The sequence below is a fragment of the Lepeophtheirus salmonis genome, chromosome 6 (genome assembly GCF_016086655.4).
Source record: "Lepeophtheirus salmonis chromosome 6, UVic_Lsal_1.4, whole genome shotgun sequence".
Classification (NCBI taxonomy): domain Eukaryota; kingdom Metazoa; phylum Arthropoda; class Copepoda; order Siphonostomatoida; family Caligidae; genus Lepeophtheirus; species Lepeophtheirus salmonis.
In genome coordinates this window covers 17,049,565-17,072,269 of record NC_052136.2, presented here as the reverse complement: position 1 = coordinate 17,072,269, position 22,705 = coordinate 17,049,565, and the positions used below count along the sequence as shown (strand labels likewise).

The 22,705-nt window shown below is 30.2% G+C and overlaps 1 protein-coding gene across 1 annotated transcript in view; it reads right to left on the bottom strand.

Moving 5' to 3' along the window:
* LOC121120185 (NADPH oxidase 5) overlaps positions 1-22,705 on the bottom strand; it is a 212,286-nt gene that overhangs the window by 112,048 nt on the left and 77,533 nt on the right. The window lies entirely within an intron of this gene.

The following is a 22,705-nucleotide window of genomic DNA, read 5'->3' as shown; positions in this document are numbered from 1 at the left end:
AGGAACGAAGAAATGAAACGATTATATATTATACATATATAATGAATGATTAAAATCATTCACATAAGAACAAAAAACCATCATCTTGTATCATTAATAGTATATACTCCAAATGAGTCATTAATAAGGCTTGAACTAAAAAAATAATTGTCACCCCTGCCTAGAATACTTTATATACATATATATATAATTCCTATTGTTTATGTATGTGTACAGGATTCAATGAGACTTATTAAATGAGGCAAACTTATGATAAAATCTCTCCCACAAAAATGTAAATGTAACTCTGGTCTTTTTTTTTTTTTTTTTTTTTGTAACAAATATGTACCTATATATGATTAATTCCATAAATCTAATACTATTTAAAGAAACACACTTTGTACTGCATATATACTACATACTCATATGTTTTAAGACCACACAAAAGTCCAATTAAAGGCCCCTTCAAAGAACAAAAACCTGTAGGGTCTTTAATTAATATTTCATTAGTTGAGGATGAACAGATAATAAAGTCAATCATTTGTTCATAAATGTTTGAGAAAAAGAGAAGGAAATGTCCCTACGGGCCTTAAATCAATAAATGGGATGTATAAAGAAAGATAGGAAAATGATGGACGTTAATCATAAACAGATGCAAAAGAGTCCACCCATGGTTTGAGAGAGAGAAAAGCTATGTAAAAGATCTTGAGGTTCGTTTCATGATTTAAAAAAATATATACTTCATTATAATTTGAGCAGTACATATGTATGTAGAATAGTAATTATTCTAGGCACAATGTACATATTTCTCTATGTTTTTCGACGAATGATTTCTTGGAAAACAAGGCTCTGGAGTAGAAATGTAGGAAGCGCCTCTTAATTAATCGCAGAAAGTGGTTGGTTGAATTGTAAGTTCGAAATAATACATACTTGCATATAAATCATGAAACTTTTTTTCGTGACCATGGAAGACGAAACAAGAGAATCGTAGAAATCCTCATATAGTCTATTTAACACATGTACAATGTACATACATATACCACACAAAGAACAAATATATCCACCGAATGAAACTTGCTCTAATTTTATTGTTTATAAAGAAAATCATACCCTGTACACTTATTATAGAGCTGGAGATTGGGACTTGAGTCTAATTGACCAGCGACGCAAACTAGAATTATTAAATTATCCCCGAGAAAATGAAAAATGACACATCTTAAGTTTGGTGAACCGATATAATCAAATAATTCCCGAATCTATGTCAAAAAAGAAATTGCAGAGCATGTAAACTTTGGGCTAAATTCAACAATGACTGAATTATTTAAGAAATAATTTAGTCTTCTTGTTATCATTATACAGAAGAAACGAGTGACAAACATAGGATCTTTTGCCTCTCAATAAATTTCTTGTCTTAGTAAACCTTTCTCAATATCATAAGTACTACTTTTTGGGTTGGACTTTTTCACAAAACTTTAACAATATTTTTTGACTTTTTTTTAGAAGAGACAGATTTGACAAAATGAATATTCTTAATTTCAACACTCGCCAATATATGTGCATTTATTTTTTGACAAAATCGTTTTCTTTCCGACAAATTTGACTACAAATTATGAGTCAAGGTATGTATGTATACTCTTGTAGGTACTTACAATTATTTAAACGATTTAATGTAAAATATCTATAAAATAGAATACTCTGAAGTCATCCTTAGTCATTTTTGATCAAGGACGTGTGTGAATATCTTTGAGGTACATGTTTTTTTTATTCATGATTATATTAATAGGTATAATGCTATTTTTCTTAGGGCCTATTTAACGCATACAGTTGTAAGTTCTAAGCTTCTTTTTTTGTTTTGGTTAGGAACCAAATATTTATTATTTTTCATTTTCTAAAGTAGTTACTCTTATTCTTTAATTCTTGAAGAGACAAGATCAAAGTATTAAGTGTGACCACGAGTGTGTGTGCTTAAAAACGAAGAAAAGTAACACTGATAATTCATTGAGGAGTTATGACTTAAAAGTATATGTTTTTGTTGAACTTGTAGTAAAATTGAGGATCGAAAATAGAGTATGTTCTTGTCTGATATGTAGGTGAACTTATCTTCCCTTCCTTCCTCTCAATTCATCTTGTAGCTAATTTAATTAAGTGGCATAACTTCTCCTAAACATTCTTCAATTTTCAGGGTTACCATGTTAAATTTCGTTTTTTTACATACCACAAATGCTTACAATTTACAGCCCTATTAATGCACATGGAAAATTAAATCTGCTTTGATATTTATATATGTTTTCGATTACTTTTGAAAAAAGTTTGAAACTTGGATTTGAAAATGATCTTTTTTTTCAAAAGAAAATGATATCTAACTAAGTAAAATATTTAATATGTATAGTGAGAACTTTTGTATCAGAGCGTGCCATTTTTTAGAAATACGTCAATTGTGTAAGATTTGAGAGATTTGACTTTAGGCTTGAGGTGAAAGACTCGCAAAGGGAAGTTGAATCGGAGTTGGAAGGAGAGTCAATTATTCAGTTTCTTTTCCCTTATCAGTGCTCTAAAAGTTGGTCGTTTGAGTTTAAGTTAACTCTTGTTATGAATAATTTCCAACAATTCCCTAGTTGCAAATAATTGCATAACTATCCACTGATTTTCATCATTTTTTTAATATTCTTTTTTGATGGGAAAGCTAAGAGTTTTAATAAAAGTAAGGACATGATTCAACTCGGATTAAAAAGTGAAAAGACTCTTGAGGGAACATCCAAGCTATGTTGTCCTAGGATATAGATCCATATATATCCAATTAATAATGTGATTTACATGTATATCCTTCGAAATGTGAGATACAAGTACTTCATTATTACACATAATTTGAATTTAGGTATATAGAAGTTGAAAGATCCCGACGGATGCCAAATCTATTTAAAAAAATAATAAATGATGATGTTCCAACGATATTGTACATATATGTGTGTGTATTCGTAAAAAGGATATGATCCTAAGAGTCTCTCTCATCCACGAAAGATCCACCATAATTAACAAATATTTACTTATATATAAGTTAAAACATTCATACAAACATTTCATGATGATGAAGATGGAATCAAAATATGAACGTGAATCCCTCTCACGCAACACAGCCTTATTACAGCAAATTATTACATATATCATCATTTTTATAATACATAATGATATAGTTATCATAATAAATAAAATGTAATAAAGTATTTATTATAATATGTAGAGAAAGAAACAAGTCAGAAGGATAATATTTTATGTTCATAAACGATGTACTAACAAAGTGAATAAAAGCTATGTAAACTATATGTAGGACCTATTTATGACCCTCTTCAAGATGTACATTAGGGTGGCTCTTATTGTTCTACTTCAAAAGCCAATGTTTTTTATATTTTTCTCTCAATCGGTCCTAATAATGAAAATATTTTCATATGCCAAATGAGGTCTACTTTGAACTAAATGTGTATATTTCTACACATTAATTGATGCAGATAGTTTGAAACAAAAATGAAAAGTAGAATATCTACAGTAAAATTTCACCAGTCCCAAGAAGAGAAAAGTGCACCAAATAATGGTTCCTTTTGTATTAAGGTAGATAAAGTACATACTAACCCAATAAATCTATATTATTAAAGAAGAGTTTATTTGTCTGTATGAAAAATAGTCACGGGCTACACTTTAAATAGTGCTCCCTGATGTTAATCATATAATTACTTTTGATGAAAAAAATAACACTGTTGTCATACTAATGAAATATTGCAGGCGTGGGCATTTAGCACTGTTTTTATTATTGATCTCTAAAATATAGTAAAATTTATATATATTTACAGTATAAGTTAAGATTTGAATAAAATATCAACGGTGGCATGTAAAATTGAATTAACTCTCGCCTGTGTTTTGTATTTAGCACCCAAGGATCACGAGATTGTTTGTTTTTGATAGTAAGGGCTCTAGAGACTAAAGTACTTATCATTCCTCCCATTATGATATTTTTTTTCTCAAACTCTTAGTATTATTATTCAGGAAAGAACACGTCATATGAATTGATATAAGGATTGAGTAGTTACTCATGAAAAACAAAGAGTATCACTGATGATTTCTTGTGGAATGGTCTTCTATATCATTAAAGCAAAATTTGTCTTATAGCTTAATAACTCTGGCTAATATTAAAATAACTTAACTGCTGTTCAAAAGGTTTGAATATTGAAACTGCAAAAACTACTAAACCAATATAGGTATTGTCGTAAAATGTATTTATGTTTATAGATAAAGTTAGCATATTACATAATTTTAAATTATGAGAATAAATTGGAGATCTCAATTTTTTGATGAGTTAATTTTTCAATAAAGGGTAAAAGACGAAAGAAGCGAGGGTTGCCATCAAATTTTAACTTAAGTCAAAAATATTTGGGATAGAGAAGTTGTAAAATGAAAGAAACAAAATGGAATGGTGTGACAAGTAAAAGTAAAAAAATGATTTTCAATGGCCACCCTTGTAACTAGGTTCCATACTATGTATTATAATAAGGGATAAGGAATAATCGAATGTATCTATGAACCTTTGTGTAATCATCATGACTTTTTTTTTTTTGTGAAAGATGAGTCTTAAATGATTGTAAGACATAAATGAATATGATAACATCACAATTATCATTCAGAGTGCGAGGTAGAGGCACTTGATCATCATTAAACATGGAATCTACAACTACAAGTTTATGTTTTCTGTTAAACACAATATGATTTTTTTTTCATTTTGTCTAAAGAGAAAGGATTTGATAATGACTATTAGTCGTGAAACTTAAGAATCAAATAATAATTTTTAAATGATATTTCTCAATAAATGAATTATTATTTTAGAATATGAAAACCTATTCACAAAGATAATATGATAATATATCTATCCTCATTCCTCAAACAAGGTGTTATTTCATTTAAAAGCTTGGTTGGATTCTAATTAGCTCTTGTTCAACTGGGAATAATTAACAACAATTATTAAATAATAATTCCATAATTAGAAATAATTGGCTAATAATTATCAACCGATTTAGGGCACTTTTTCTGTTTATTTTAGGGAAAAGATTGCAAGAGACAATATTAATAAAGAAAGGGATCTTTGTGAGGAAAAAACTAAGTTTAACGACTTGAAAAGAAAAAAAACTCTTGATGCATGTGCTTTTTCTTCATTTTTTTATCATTATTTAATGGGTCGTCGTTGTGCTAACAATTAACATCTCGGTCTAATAGAAGAATTTTTGCCCATCTTTGGTGTAAACTGATTTAAAAATGCATGGAAAATTGATTTATAAAAATTTAAATATAATTGAAATATTTTCCCTACGCTAAATCTATTGTAAATGTAGAAGGTTCTTTTCTTTATAGCAGTAATTCATTTTCTCTCCCAAAATCAAATAACAATCATCACAGATAATTTAATAAATCGTCATGATAGTTAAGATACAGAACTTCTCAAAAATTCTTCAAATTCTCAGAATTATCATTAGAAATAGTACAGGTATTGGATCCGGATACGATCTTTTTTTTCTAATTGTTCATATACGGTGTCTTTTTTTTTTTACCTACCGCAAATGATTACTGATTTACAACCATAACCATACTCTACAATGTACTGTGTGTATATTAAGGAATTATAATTAAACAATGCATTTATTAAGATTGACCCAATAATTATCTTTGACATTGCAAGTCTCTTACTGTAGTCATTAGTAAAATAGTATATATAAATATATATTTAAGACATGTATAATGTTGTAGATACTTATAAGGCCAATGAATGAATCGTGATGCAGAAAACAAAACGTAATTAGAGCATTTGAGTGTGAGATTAAACTTACTTTTGAAAGACCGAACATTGTACATATTAGTGTTGTGTTTCGGTCTGAAAATCCTAGACGGGTCTGATCCCGTTATGATTTTTATTGGTCCTAACTTATTTGGTTCTTTAAAAAAGTTGGAAATTGACTGGTCTCAAAGAAAAATTCGGTCTGAATAGCTTTTATTTAAAATTAAGCCTAGACGGATTCCATAGATTCATTTTTGATTACGTCAGGTGTGTTTCAAATTGGTGAACATCAATCTACAATAACGTCATATAAAGTTAAATGTGTTCCATAAATCATATTTGTACAACATGATAGTGGAGAAAATTAGTTTATAGACTGAGACTGAAAAAAATGGGTCTATGATATACATAGAAGCCAATAAAAAATGGTCCACAGCTTGAAACCGATTAAATTTCGGTCTACTGTCTGAGATCACGGTGTAAAATAAATAATTCTATAACGGAAAAACAAAAAATCGGTTTTGGACCATTTCTTAACATTAGCAGGCTCATTTATTGTATATAAAACGTATAAACCATTCATTTATAAGAATATTCGTTTTATCAAATCATCCATGATTGCTATCAGTTCCCCTCTCAAACATATACACTATATATATACATAATTATCTCATTATTGAGTTCTTTTTAAAAATGCATAGGAACTATTATAATTTGCAACATCATCCACATTTCCATGCCAAATTTTTATTTTCAACCAATAAGAATAATATTACATATACAAAGAGTTAAGGATTTTAAATACATACAATTCAACCTTTTGATACATTTATAGGTGTCAATATAATATCCACTTAAACAGATAGATATTCAAATAGGCCACATAATGAGCTATAAACTAGAAGTGTGTACTCAAGTCCAGGGGTTGCTTTACTTTGAACGAGGTTTAGATCAAATATAAATGTGCAAACCCCTTTTTTTTCTTTTTTTAAATGTGTTTTTTTCAAGAACATAATTTAAAATCCTTGTTTTTCTTTAGATTATTAGATGCAGAACATTTTTATTTATTGTCCAAATGATTTATATGTTTTTTTCAGTGTTTGCTAATATTTTTTTCAGAATGATGTTCTTTAAGTAATCTTTTCAGTTTTTTGAAAAGGGCCTTCTTTTATGAACTGAATATGATACCTAATTTTTAGAAAATACATTAACCTTTATTGTTTTAAATTATTTCCTAGTAAACTGAACATTTATTCCTGATATAAAAAATTCTGCCCTGTCCAGTGCCCAATTTTGTATACTTAAGCGTGGGTGCGGTAAGTGCCTTCAATGTCCATTCTAAAACTGGCACTGGTGTTACCGTGAGCGGGCCCTCAAGCAAATACAAAATACGTTGCTCTTTCATGGGCGTGACTTTGATTTTTCTTTGAGGGGTGGGGGAGAAATGACAGACTATCTGATAATTTTTTATTATCGAGATTACATTTTGTTTTTCGTGAGAAATTTTGAATATGCCTTTTTTTGTTTTAATACAAAATTAAACATTTTTTGATAGATTTTTCGTTTATTTTTTAATGTAATATTTTTAATTAAATTTTTTTTTTTGTCAATAATTTAACAATATTTATCTAATGTTCAGAGATTCTATATTTTATGTTAAAATGGAAAAATTTAGGTAATTAACCCTATGCTTCCTTCTAAAACCGGCAATGCTAAACTCACATGATTATATTTGGGAGATTTTAGTTCAGTAACTTAACTAAGAAAACTCCAATTAATAAGTACCATTAGTGCCTTGAGTTCGCTTACTAGAGAGTCCAACCCTCTGCTATAATCTGAGATTTTATACGCTAATAAAAAATAGAAATAGAGTATAAGAGTTAGAAACAGAAATTTCACTGGTATTCACTATTCATTTCCCGTACAAAAGGGTTTATTTTGAATTATAAATAATATATCTATTTTTAAAATAATTAATTGATATAACGAGCCTATTTTTGAAAAAATATGGATCAGTTATATTTTATTTTCAAGGCTAAATGCTCCAATCACAAAAATTTGTAGAAATAGTTAAATGAAAAGACATTAGTTTATTGATTCTAAATAGATACTTTATAGCATATTCATCCCAAAAAAGAAAATACATTTTTGATAGAGGGCTTTCCAATAAGAGGTATTATTGTGATATTCAATGAAAAATGCCATTTTTTGAGATAAATGATCGAATGTTTATTTCAATGTAAGGAAAAAGGTATGCGATTAATAATGGAAAGCAATATCTACCAATTGTCCGCCACGTCTACGCTTACAGGACTGTATCCTTTTTATGAAATTTTTCATCACCAAATCGCAATGTGGCTATTGTATGCCCTCAATAACCGTTACGAATTTCACCTTTGAGTTCTTGAAACGACGCTGAGCTATTGGAGTAGACCTTATCTTTCACGTAGCCCCAAAGGAAGCAGTTGCAAGGTGTTAAATCACAATATCTCTTTGACCAATCACGATCACTTCATCGAAAGATAACACGGTCCAGAAACTTTTTCTGTATAAGAATGATAGTTTCGTTGCCTGTGTGGCACGTAGCACCATCTTGTTGAAAATAAATGTTGTCCAAATCCATACCATCCAATTCCGGCCATAATAATTCATGAATCATCTCTCAATAGTGTAATCCATTCACCGCAACTATGCACCAGCCTCATTTTCGAAAAGGTAAGGTCCAATGATCCCCGCCGTACCATATACCTCACCAAACAGTTACACGTTGAGGATGGAGAGGCTTTTCAAAAATAAATCTTGGGTTTTCCAAGTCGACAGAAAATGACCCAAATATGTTTAAGTTTTACGACCCGTCTCTGCCATGTTTTCCCCATTTTTATATTGAATTTTAATAATTTCAATGCGTTGTTAAAGGGTGTTTTGTTCCATTTTTATTAATGTCGTAGTTTGTACATCTACCGAAATATCGGGCTATTCTCAATAACACCTCTTATTGAAATACCCTGTATTGTGATTGATTTTTCCTAGAAATAGTTCCAACATGAAATGTAGGGACTTCCCAACCCTAAAGATACTTTGTCCCATAAGTTATTTAAATTAGATATATTACAAATTCTCAATTTTTTGATCTACTTTATTTTTTATCAAAACATTTATACTTTAACAATCATTTTTTAGTTTAGATAATCAACTGCAACGTCATGAAAACTAACTGATTCCTCCCAAACATTTTTCAAAACATATCATTTTTAGGTTTTAAATGTTATTTTTTTAACATATTTCTTTTATGAGCACACGTACTCATGGTTACTTTAAACTTAAATGTTATCTACTCAAGAATTGAAGAACAATGATACTCTTAATTGCTTTAGAAAATATAAAACACTGCTGAAATTAACAATTACAAACAATATTTGAAATAGTATTTTTTGAAGAGAGGGAATTTAAAACTACAGGGCCCTCAAAAATTGCCTCAACTCCACAGAATGTTAAAAAAATAACCTCCTAAAAAGACAAAACTTGCCCGATACAATCTGCTGAAACGCATGATAGAACGTGTTTTTTTTTACCATTGACTTGTGGTATCAAATAATTAATAATATAGATTACTTTTTATTAGAGATTTTAATTGAATAAAGGTCATTTCTCTCCTTCTTCGACTATCTATGTGTAGGGTTTTATTCCTTATCAATTATTTTAATTGAAATGGTTGGGGGTATCATGAAGTAGGTAAGATTCCTTTCTCGGTATTGACATCTCATTAACTCCTCTCCATATCCTTTTTGGAATGTTTTAGATTCTTACTTATAAACGATATACCCATGTACATAACGATACACAATAATGATTTCCTCATAGGATAGGTACACTTTACACATGTGATACAAAGGGACATTTGTTGTCTCTCCAAAACTTTATTTAAAGACCAAAAAAAGATGAAACTAATTAAAAAAAAACAATTACGTAATTTTATTATTTATATTATTTGACTAGAGAGTGGGGAGACAAAACTTGCACTAACCTTTGATTACGATGTTATGTCTGTTATTTTTGATTACAAGGTTTCATTACACAACAAAATGACAGCTGAAACGGTAATAAAACTTTTGCTCTCAAAATGTAAAAATGTCAAAGCAACAACCAAAAAGGGAACGCGTGTAAGATTTACTCTGGACCGTTGCCAGTGCTGATAAGGCTGCAGAGACCCTTAGTATCGCCATCTGGACTGCCTACAACATTAAGAAGTCCAATAAGGCTAGGAATATTCTTGAAAGCTCCCCTGCAGTCAAGGAGAACCAAAAATTCTGGAGCAATAATATATCGGACTTCTGGCCTATCTCCATGTGGCTCTCATCGAGTCATGCTCCCAACTCTTTGTACTTTGAAGTTTAGAACACCTTGGAGAAAAAAGTCTGATTCAACATTCATCCAAATTTTGATTCTCTCCGAGCTACTATCATGACAGTGTGGTACCCTATGGCCACAGTCTTTATATTCAAAAGCTACCAATCTGTTCGCTGGCGTGTCGAGGCTGTTATTGCCGGCAATGGAGGGCATATTGAATAAAAAAAATCTATCTAAATACAGGGAGCGGGGATCAAATTGTCGCCAAAATATTTTTCTACAAAAAACAACACAAAATATACATTTTTTAACTTTTTTATTGAAAATCAAAACTATGACGAGCATATATGTATAGAGTAGCCATTCATTTGATATAATAACCATTGGCATTAATAACAGCCTCAATACGGGCTCTGAACCGGCCGCAGGCTTTTCTGACCATCTCATTGTCCATGTTGTCAATACCTCCTTGATGGAGTCCATCAGGCTGGCCTTGGTGCTATGGCGATGTATGTTGGTATGTCTCTCGACATAGCCCCAGACAAAATAGTCCAACGGATTAATGTCGGGAGAGTTAAGAGGGCACAAATCCTTGGTTACGACGTCATAACAGTTCTCGGTTAACCACTGCATGGAGATTTTGGACACATGGCAGGGTGCTGAGTCCTGTTGCCACACCCAGGGCCTGTCTCCGGCCACCCCTTGGATCCAGGGCAGAACCACCTTCTTCATAACATCCAGGTAGACCTGTCCTGGATAAAGTCGGTGTCTCTGACCTTCCTGTCGGCGCCCTCTTCCTTAAGTGCCCTCTTTATGGTGGCATCAACATCCCTGGTGTCCTCTAGCTTCTTACGGATACGCTGAACAGTCCGTAAATTCACTTCTAAGGTTGAAGCAATCGTTGAATTGGAGATTTCACCTCCATTATTAACCAATGCCATGACTACGACGGACCTCGAAAGCTCCTCGTTCCACTTATAGCTCTTTATCTCCTTAGCGGACGAGAATAGCTTTCCTATTTGGTATCGGTTTTTTATTTGATAGTGTCGTCTTCAAGTTATCAAGGTTTAAAGTAGGCGACAATCTGATCCCCGCTCCTTGTATAGAATTTAAACATATCAAAAAAAAAAAATTGAATTGTTTTTTCTTGATTCCATAAAAATCACGTTTTTCAAAATTTAGTCATTCTATTTCATGTTTGGGTCCCCATTCTGTACATATTTCTTAACTATTATTAGTGATGTATTTATTGTTTTTATGTTTAAATATAGTATTATTTTTCCGTAAAAGGTTTTTGAACGGACGTCGTTTATTATCAGTTATGACATTAATCTACTCACATAATGAAAAAACATAATTTATAGCATAAAAACATGCATTTTATTTTTCATCTGCTATAGATTTTTCTGATTCTTATCAATATTCTAAACGTTGATTATTTCTACTTGAAGGAACTTTTATTAAGTCGTGACAATTTCTACTATTTAAATTAAGAATAATTCAACAGTTGAAGAGATTTGCGAGACTATCAACTGATTTTGAGGGTATTTGCTTCTCCTTATGAACAAAGAGGTCAAGAGTTAGAATAAAGATAAAGTAAGAAGAGGTAGAATTTATCTTAAATCTAATAGTGTAAGGAAATGAATACTAAATAGTTTCATTCATAGAAGGTCTTACTTTGATTATCCTTACAAGATGGTCTTAAAAGCAATTAAGAAGATGTGTTATATGTTCAAAAGATAATTCTCTAAGGAGTAGTTTTTAAGTTCATCAGGAATCTAACAAACTTTACATCTATATCTCAAAAAGTCCGTCATCCGGCCAAGAGGTAATTCTATAGCCAAACTGGTGCATTGCCCAGGCATGCAACCCATAATAGACGAATAATTCAAGATTCGGCTATTTCCATAGTATAATACCTGACTAATTTTATAAACAGTCGAAAAAATAATTGATCTTAAAATTTGAGTTCAAATCAAGTATTGCGTCCTTTATTGTGAGATCTAGTCGAGTCACAACTCTTCAAAATATGGACTCGAGTCCAAGTTGATTCATAAGTCTCATTTCAAAGTACATACCACCCTCTGCTAGTAAACAATATGTACACTATAGTTATAAACCCATCTTAATTGAAAAATTGATCAAATGGATTGTTAAACGTAGGTACGTACATTCAAAGAAAAAAGAACTCTTCAGTCAAACATGAATTATTTTTATTAAAGGACAAAAAAAAAAAAAAAAAAAAGGAACTATTTATCATTGAGGATTAAAGATTGTAATTTTTGAAGGTAGATACAAAACTTACATTCATATATACTCGTATGCGTACATTACAAACATACAATCATGTCATAGAAACCCGTTTCTTAGAGGTTGTTCTGTCTACATATTGATATGATACTACGAACACTATGATGATGACGTACGAAGATGGAAGTAATAATCTGTTGAAGTCTTGAGGCAGAATTCCCAAATGCTCATCAGATCGTAAATTATTAGTATTTTGTTTTTCGTTTTATATATAAATATAACGCAAAACCAATGAATTGTAGGAGTATGCTCATTCTTGAATGTGCCCAAATCCGGACATGTTCATTAAAACACACCCATGCAATGTAACATATAAAAAGATCAATAAATAATAATACAGAATTGCAGGGCCCATATCAGGCATTATAATATTGATAATGTTAACAAAGAGATGAAGATACATTTAGTGCAACATGCAATCATTTTTACGGTCAACTATGATAATGAAAGAAAAAACCCAAAATGACTCCATGTTTTTTTTTTTAATAATTGATAAGCATTTTTATTAGATGTTCTGTTGCTTCCCTAAGTGGTCAAAAACCAGTCAGAAGAGGTGGAAGTTATACACTTGTGATGCTTCTTATTGATACAAAACATATTAGTCAATATGTTTTGAGGCTAACACAAATTTGATCCAATATATATCCATCAAAATATTTTTTCTTTCGTTAATAATCTGTAGAAATGGGATAAAAGTAAACTAAAAAACCAATTATACACAATGTAGAACCACTGTAGTAAGATTTAATGAAACCCCAATGAGTTAAAAAATTTCATTAATGCAAGAATGACTCTGAAACATCTTTCTATATGTGTGTCTACGAATACTTTCAGTCATAACGTTTTTATGTTTTTCTTAATTACTAATGGTCTTTATTTACTTAATAAATTACATATAAACATTGTATTAAACATATTAAGAGGCTGGATTAAAAAGTTTGTGACTTTTTGAATGAAACAACAACTATTTTTGAAAATAAATCAATATATTTCTCAACATAGTCTCCTTTGAGCTCTATAAATTACATACTTCTAATGTTATTACAAAAAATTTTATCTCTACCAAAAAATAAGATTTTTCGAGGTCCAATATATTGGTATAATCTTTGTCCTTGATTGATCTTGCCTTTTGAAGGTAACCAATGTGGATTGTACGGCGTACATCCCTAAAAACGGTCGTTATGACTTCTATTTTGTCTTGGTGAGTTGTGGGGAATACATGTTTCGGCCACGGTTATGAAACTGAATCTTGCAGCATAAATTGTACAAAGGAACTTTGCTACAATTTGCTTAGGGGTGTATAAAATATTTCATACAAAGCAGGAGATACCTTTTTTTACTTGCAACCTGAACAAGATTTTTTTAAATTTATAAACCTGTGATAATTATTCTTTCATTTTTGAGAAGTAAACATCTAAGTATAATGTTTCATGAATTGTGCGTAAGCTAATTAAAGACAGTGAGTAACGATGAGTATTGTTCGGGATTTATAAGTGTAATTTCTTGTTGGACTCGAAGTAGAATTCAGAATCGACATCCGAGTAAGTCAAGTCTGTATAAGGAGTGGAATGTGTATTTATTTCCTTCCTCTCACGGCTGCTTGCAGCTGATTTAATAAAACTCCACAACAGTAATCTAATCATATTTTATACAGAAGTAAATATGCTTTACTTTAAAGGGGGTGATGCTCTTTTTTTATTTGATGAATATGAGTATAAATTAAAAAGATAGAACCAGGCAGTATGTTAAAAAAAACAAAAGCCAAAAATTAATGTTATTACTTAGACTATTTTTGTTTTGTTTTGTTATTGTTGAGAGGAGATCAGCTTAGCTGTCTTGACGTTTCATTAGGTTAACTATGAGCATCTATGAAATGAATGAAACAAACTCAAACCCTACTCCATTTCTAGTAACAATATAAACAGGAATTAATCCTTCTAGGGCTACATATATACAACGAAGTGAAGGGACACATATCTCGAATTTGTGATTATTCTTAATCATCATCAATAATTTTGACACTTGTATGAATTTTTGATGTAAACTATCGTTCATGAATGATCTTATCTGGCCAAGGGATGTTAAGTCTGAGAATTGAAGGAAGTCTTCAATACTGTCAATATCGTTAAATTGAGTAGCTCCTCATTGCTGCGAAGAGATGATATCTTAAACAATGTCATACTCCAAGGATTAATGGGGTAAATAGAAAATCTGTCCACGATCTGGTGTCCCCTTTTAATATATAACCTTTGTTTCATATTTTCTTACTAGAGATTTTCATTTTGTCTCAGCTTTTCCCTTTTACGATAAGTTTAAGGATTTCTCTAAAATCTTTATATTAAGCAGCATAAAACCCCACTAAAGCGTTAAGTCTTATATCGTCAGTTTTACTTCTCAGTACTAGTGACTAAGGAATATTGTGCAAAAAATAAACTACTTAAAGTAATATATTTTGTTCCATGCTATGATCTTGTATAATATATTGATTTTCAATGGATAAATCATACTTTTCGTTCTCAAATTGGCCTTTTCCTCCATGAATGGATATGTAAACATCTATTCATTTGGTAATTTAAGTGTAATGGAAGTTTGGAAAAACTTAATTTGGAAACTGAGCAATAGGGGTCATTATTATCGACTTCTCGGCGTTGACTATTAATCCTGCATAATTATTGAATTTCTATAGGACTGATAAAAGTGCTTATGACACTATTATTTTTGAAACAATTATAGGAAAGCCATTGGCATAGGTACTCTCTCTTAAATGAATGATATTTCGTTTGTATTTCGTTAGTATTCGAATCTCAATGTATTTTTTTATAGAAACCATTAATTATAATTAAAAATAGTGTCGGTACAAGGATATTACTTTGTTCAACTTTGTGTTTTGTTTAAAAAATAAAAATCGGCCGCTTATATGTGTAAAACAAATTGCTGATCTCAGAGTCGAAGGTATCCTTTCAATCACTTCACTTGGAGTGTAATTTGATATTTATGTAATTGGGAAATTAAAGATTCATGGTACAGAGAATCAAAATCCCTCTGAAAGTCAATAAGAAGAACTGAAAGTTATAGACTCTTCCTTTGTTAGACACTACCAATACGTCTTGTATAGTTTATTTACTACAATGTAGTTTTTCATAAAGTCTTTTTGAGCTTAATTCGCTATCATTATATTATTGCAGACTTGATTCTATTGATTAGGATTTACATAATATATGGATTAATGTATTGTTGATCTGACTACATAAAGTAAAAAATTGCCAAATGCATGGAGTCTTATAAAATATGTTGTTTAATAGACCATGACGTTTTAAGGCACGGGGCATTGTGATTTAGAAAGATTTTCATGGTTTGGAGTTTTCTCATTCAAGAGTCATTTGGAATAGTTCTGTTCTATAGAAGCAATGTTTTATGTACTAATTGTTATACATATAATATATATATATATTTTTAAGTTGCATTCTTTCAAGGCACAAAAATACTTTTAGACACACTTAATTTTATTAGAGCAAGAGTTCAAGGGTCTTGCATCACAAAAGAAACCACAAATCTATAGCTATACCATTTCCGCCATTTTCCCCCAACCAACCAACCAAGAAAATATAAACCAACAAATGCATCACGCCCAAAAAATACTCCATTAACACTATATGTATGTATATTTTTCCACCATTCAACAAACCCACCAAATCTACTTAAAGGGGTTTCTTTCTTAATTTTATTTGCTACACTATTTAAATAATAACCTTCAAGTAGTATAATTCTATGGAATACACACTTAGAATATTAATTTATTGATATTTTGTTTTCTAAAGGCGAAATATGTATTTGTGTATATGGAACACAAATAAGAGTCACCCTTCATTTTAACTGTGGATCTCCTCTGCTTCCCCTGGATGATTATTATGGGTATATCTGTATCTTACTATGTGCATACAAACAAAACAAAAACAAAAAAAATATGTAACAACATCCCTGACCTTGAAAACGTCTTTTCATCATCAAAAAATACGTTATAAATAACACATTCATAGTATGTAGTACAATGTATCTGTTCAGTTCATTAATTCAATGAAAAATCTATTTTAACAAGTTTATAATTGATTGAATAACTACAAACTTTACAAACACTTTATTTACCATTTCTTTTAGAAGAGATGGATCAATTATAATATACATTTCTGAGGTAATAATAGTTGGTGATTCCTTTTTGGTGTTGGAACTATGGTACAATACATGAACTTACATACAGAGTACTATGAAGATAGTGATAGCGTTGGAGAGTAATGATGTGTGAAACCACAAGGTATTTGGTCATCAATACAATTGTAAGTAATCACTTCCGTCCAACATCTTCCTCAAGCATCGTCAAACCACATATCATCTAAGACAATTTTCAACAATAATATTATTTGTGGAAAATCGGGGGTGCATGGGATTACATATTGGGGCTTGGTTTTTGGAAATTTTTTGAAAAAAATTTCATAAATCCCTAGCTATTCAAACAAAAATTAAATATTTTGGAAAAAATTGACAAGTGTTTATAAAAAATAATTTTCGTCAAACACATTTTAAATATTCAAAAATCCATAGCTATTGACCAAAAAATTTATTTTTTGCTTTGCTGCATAATTTGCACAAATTAGCTTTATTTTAAGAAAAAAAATATTGGAAAAACCCCTTTTTTTGCGTAATATTTTGCTATCCAGACCAAAAAGAGTTATAGTACATAGCACAATATACTATCCCACCCCCTGCAGACACCCCTGAAAGTATTCAGCCATTATCGTAATATTTGACGTTTTTATGTACATAGATATCTATTTCGGCAAAGTTTCTCAAACTTTGCTCAATGCAGAACCTTTTTTTGCTCATGAATTTTATTGTAAAATCCGGATTCTAATAATTTTATACAGTTATAATAATTAATATGACATGGAGAGATAGCTGCATACAAATATATGGAAAAATTGTAACTATCAATTTCCTTTTTTTAAATAACCCAACCCCATCTAATTACAAGATTCTCAGTATAGGAGGATTTGTTTAAAAAAGTATTATATGAAGAGGCGTCGGCAGGGTGTGGGATGGACGGGCGGTATCTCCCTTCCAAATATTCAAATTTCCAAAGAAAATAATAATAATAATTTTCTGTGAATAGTTTTGGATTTTTGGAAAAAAAAACTTTGAAAATTTAATATTTGGAATATTTTTTCAAAAAAATTAACATTTGAAATTTATTTCCAAAAAGTTTATTGCAAATAATTGTATAACTTGCTCAGTAAATATTTCTCGTGAAATCCCAGACCTACCCTGTTAAGAATCACTTTGAGAACCTCTGCATTTGGTATCTATTGTTTCTCTCCTTGGTAAGGGTTTATAATGATAATTGTAGAACAAACCCTTACCTACGAAATAGTTCGTGTAGAACAAACAACAATTAATTATTAATTATCTTTTCTCTTTGCAGAGCTCTTCACATGAAAATCTTCACTGGTTTTCCCACAAATCCAATGAACTATTTTCATTCCCCCATATAATGTATTATGGTAATATGATATTATATTAACAGGATCCAAACATGTCGATTCTTCAATTCTCTAGTCTAAGATATTGATTCATTCACAGGAGAGATGATTAAGATATATAGAATCAAAATATTTAGAATGATGTTGCAAAATATCATAAATAAATAATAAAAAAATCATGACACGCGGTTAGAATTATGATGATGACAAATATATTTCATTCAAAGTTCTGGGTATAGTCATTCCTTGGATCTATTTAGAACAAATAAATTAGGAAATGCTTTTGGATGAAGAGGAATTGGCTAACTAACGGCTGGGTTTTGCCCTTTTTTTTATTCAAAAAGAAAAGGTTGTTAGATTCGATAAGAGTAAAAATGTGATTGACGTTCGTCATAGACTCACATTCTGATTGATTTACCAATTTAGAGGCACATAACTCGTAGTAATTTTTGTGGACATCTGTGCAATAACCTCTCTACCACCTACTTTAAGTTAAGTTCCATAGAGAGCACATTTTTAAGAAGTAAACAAATAATAAAATATCAATAGACCAAAAAAGAGATTCGATTTGTTTGATGAATTTTATAGTACTCCTAGGTATAAACTCACATCGTAAATCATCTATACCTCATGTTTGGGCGTTATAATACATATACCTTATGAGTACAGAGGAACTCCCTTGAACAATACTCTAATGAAAAACACACAATGACTACCTACTGGTGTCTAAGAGCTCTTCTTCTGCATTAGAAAGTAATTATCATTTGTTATATTAATATCTTTGACTAGGAAGTTATGTTAATGCCTTATCGTTAAACAATAAACGTGTAATCTATAAATTATTCAAATTTATTCTATCAAGTGGAAAATGAATAATTAATTTGTCAAAATAAATTTACTTTTTATCCAATTCTAGAATTGAACAAAAAGTAAATTTAAAGTAAAATAAATTGTGTTCATCCTCTTCTTCGACATTGACATTTTGTTACAACAATTATTAAACTAATTCCTCCTCCTGAAATGTAACTGATATTGGGAGCGGTTAATCAAATTTTTGACGGACTTATTCTTGCTTGGGGTAACAATAACACATGTAAATGGGAGGAAATTGCAATTTAATTATGGTCAAGTATGGTAAAGGATAGTATGGAAAGGAACCAATGCAAGAAACTGTTGTATTGGTTGGACAAACTGCAGAAAGACCTACCAGTCACTCTGCACTCTTTCTTCAAACTTTTCTAGTACAGATTCTAGTACTCAGGAAGTGACAGACACGTTACCCTGTGACCAGTAAAAAACCATTCAGGATAGTGCAGAGTTGACCTCTATTTAGCCCGTTTTGCTACAAAATCTCGTACCTTAAATCCAGTAATACCACAGGCAGTTTTGTTTTCAAATCCAAGGTTTCATAAGTCGACATTGACCACATATATTACGAGTGATTTTAAGTAAAATATATTTTTTAAAGCCAAATTTTGCAATATTTCCCTTCTTGTGTAGCTTGGAGATGTGTTTTTTTTTACAAATTGCGTAGACCTCTTTGTAAATTTCTACTCCAGAACCAATTGATTAATTTAACATATTCCGCAGAACGCATTGTAAACTTGTTTCTGATTGGACAAAAAGGTATCAAATCTAAGCCAATCAAATATCTCCGTATATATAGCAAGTACATATGTAATTTAAGTTTAGTAATATATTGGTATTGTAAATTTTTCACAGGGATAATAAATCAAATAATTGACGAGCCTTGTTGGCTAGTGGCTAATTTTAACGACCAACAAGTTCTACTAATATTTTTAAAATTTGGATTAAAAGTAGATACCAAATTACACAGTATTTTCAAATATGATGGTAGTTTTTGTAAGAAGGAAAGTTGTGTGCTCAAATTCAGAACAAGGACATAAAATGATTTGCTTCCAATTGGAAGCAATGCTGGAATAATTTTAAGGTAAAAGGCACCACCGAAAATGTTGAATAACATTTTTTGGCTGGTGTTGTTAAGCATAAATCATTTCATCTTAGCAAATCCAGAATATATATACCTTATTATAGCATTTGTAAACCTATTAGAAAATATAATTTGCATGGAATAAATATACTTTGAAACTTATATGTATATACCTTCTAAAGTGGATTTTTTTAATAGCTTATAAAACAAAAAGTGGGTTAATTTCAAAAATGAGTTATCATTAGTTGGGATATAGGGTTCAGATTTAAAAAAAAAAATCTGGAACCCTAAAACTTTGTAAGTTTTATAAATATAAACATTTTGTTCCTACCTATTTCTGGTTAAATGGCATCCTGTTCTTCTTTTCTTCATGAGCTTATCTTGAGAATACATAAATATTGTAGTTTTAAAAACATATATTTATTTACATAGTTTGTTATTTGCATGTCTAAAAATCATTTTAAAACTACTCCAGCTTCTAATTACGATTACTTGTTCTTTAATGACGAAGTTTTTTTTTCTTTTGCAAATTGAAAGGTAGATAAATAATGTTCTTGGTTAGACCTTATTCATTAACGTCCAAAGTGGAGAAGGAATTATCAAAGTCTAAAACTTTTTGCAGTCGGGAATCATAGATTAGTGATTACAAAAGAGAAGGATAGGAACTAGAGAAAATATTTTTTTCTGCGTGCCATACTTGTGTCGTCATCTTCTTCTTTTCTATAACTTAATGTACCATTTCCCTTGAATTTTCTATGAATGGATAAGTTAATATATTATTTTTAAGGGCTCTTAAAATTTATTCTTTGAGAATGTCAGATCGCTGTAAATTGGAATGTAAAACGGAGTATATAAATTGATATAAAAGTTCTCTTCGAATTTCCGTAAGAGTGTAACATGGATAAAGGTATTGAAACTTTTAAATGGACTAAGTTTACCCTTAAAAGCCTTTAATGATGAATTCCTTAAATATCTCTTATATCTCTGCATCATAAGAAATATTGTATATAGTAGTTTTATTTGTAAGCAATTTCTATGAAGACAATTGAAAAATCATATCCTAAAAAAATTAAATATAAATTTATAAAGAAATTAATCTTGAGATGCTTTGAAGACTGCTTTGAGTGAGATAACGCCATTTTTTGACGATGTACTATTTGCCTTATAGGAAATAAGGGAGTCATTTAACAACCAGTCAGTATTTCTATTAGGGAATTTTAAAGGTGTGACAGCTGACCAAATGGATTTTTTTTTGTATTATTGACAAAATGTAATTGAATATATTTATTTCATAAAGAAAACTGATAAAATGAGTTCCAGTCACATGGGAGGCATAAAAAGTACAATATATTTTATTTTGAAAAATGAAATTTGTTCAACTTTCATTTATTAAACTATGCAATCATTGGTTTTACAAATCATACAATTTATTAAGATATATAATTGATGGAAGGGGTTAAAGATCAGTTTCAATGGGATAACGTTTTTTTTGGTAATGAACTAAAAAGAATGAGGATCGTGGAAATGGTATTGGCAACTCCAACAGGACATGAGGTATAAAAATAATGCCTTAATTGTACATTTTTTATAATATGTTTCTACAAAGCTAATTTTTATCCATCTAAAACTGTAAATTTATTAAATAAAGGTAAATAATATCACAATATTACACTTCACAGATTAATCGAGAAATCCTTGCCATATGTCTTTCGTTTGATAGTAAGGGAGAGTATGTTATACTTATAATGTAATTTTTTTTTTTGAAGGCATGACATCAACAAGTAATATTCATCGAAATTCCTGCCATTACAATCTAGAAAGAACATTTGAAGGTTCTAAAAAGAAAGGGTATTCATTCGTCAAAATAGCTACTACATATTTTGTAACAAGTGAGAATCAGAGTTGTTATTCGGTGTCTATGAATTACAGAGGTGATAAAGTTTTCTTTTATTGCAATACCAAGTTCAGTCTCAAGTATTTACTCCCAAAGTATTCAAATATTTTCATCAAGTCTAGTTCTAGGCCTTTAATATATATATCGAATACATTTCGAGTCTGTAGATTTCTTCTAAGTTTATTTCATGTTCATAGTCATAATATATGTAGAGTCCATAATTTTAATGTTTTTCTTGAGTTGAGTATTCGCTAAATTTTAAGTTCAAGTCGAATCGCCAATTGTAGTTTACGTTCGAAGTCAAATTGGGTGTCATTATTTTGAGATCAAGTCGAGTAGCAAGTCTTCAAAATATGAACTCAAATCTTAGTCGAGTCGACACTCTCCTAGTCCAAACTCTCAACTCTGATAAATACATTCATTAATCCTTAAAATCAATCCTGGGTCTCGTATTTGAACATGAAATCCAAAGGTTTGTCTCTTTATTGGAATATATTTTTATCTAATGAGCTTAATATGTTGAAATTTATTTCGTCCAACTAACATATATAACATAAAAATAAAAAAAAATCAGTCATATGCAAATATATGAACAATTTTTAGAAGGAGTCATTTTCTTTCGCCCATCTCCCAATTATTATTTATCTTTTTATTAATAATTAAAATATTTATATCTGACATATTAAATTTTAACATGCCTATTTCTAAACTTTCTCATTAATAATCCAACGTATCTTCTTTATATTTACATAATTCTTAAGAAACAAGGGAATTCCAAATTTTAACATGGAATCCTATGCAAGAATCAATAGATTTTCTTATAAGTGTTTTAAGTCAAGGTTGATCTCAAAGCAATCCTTTTCTCATTACTAGTAATGATT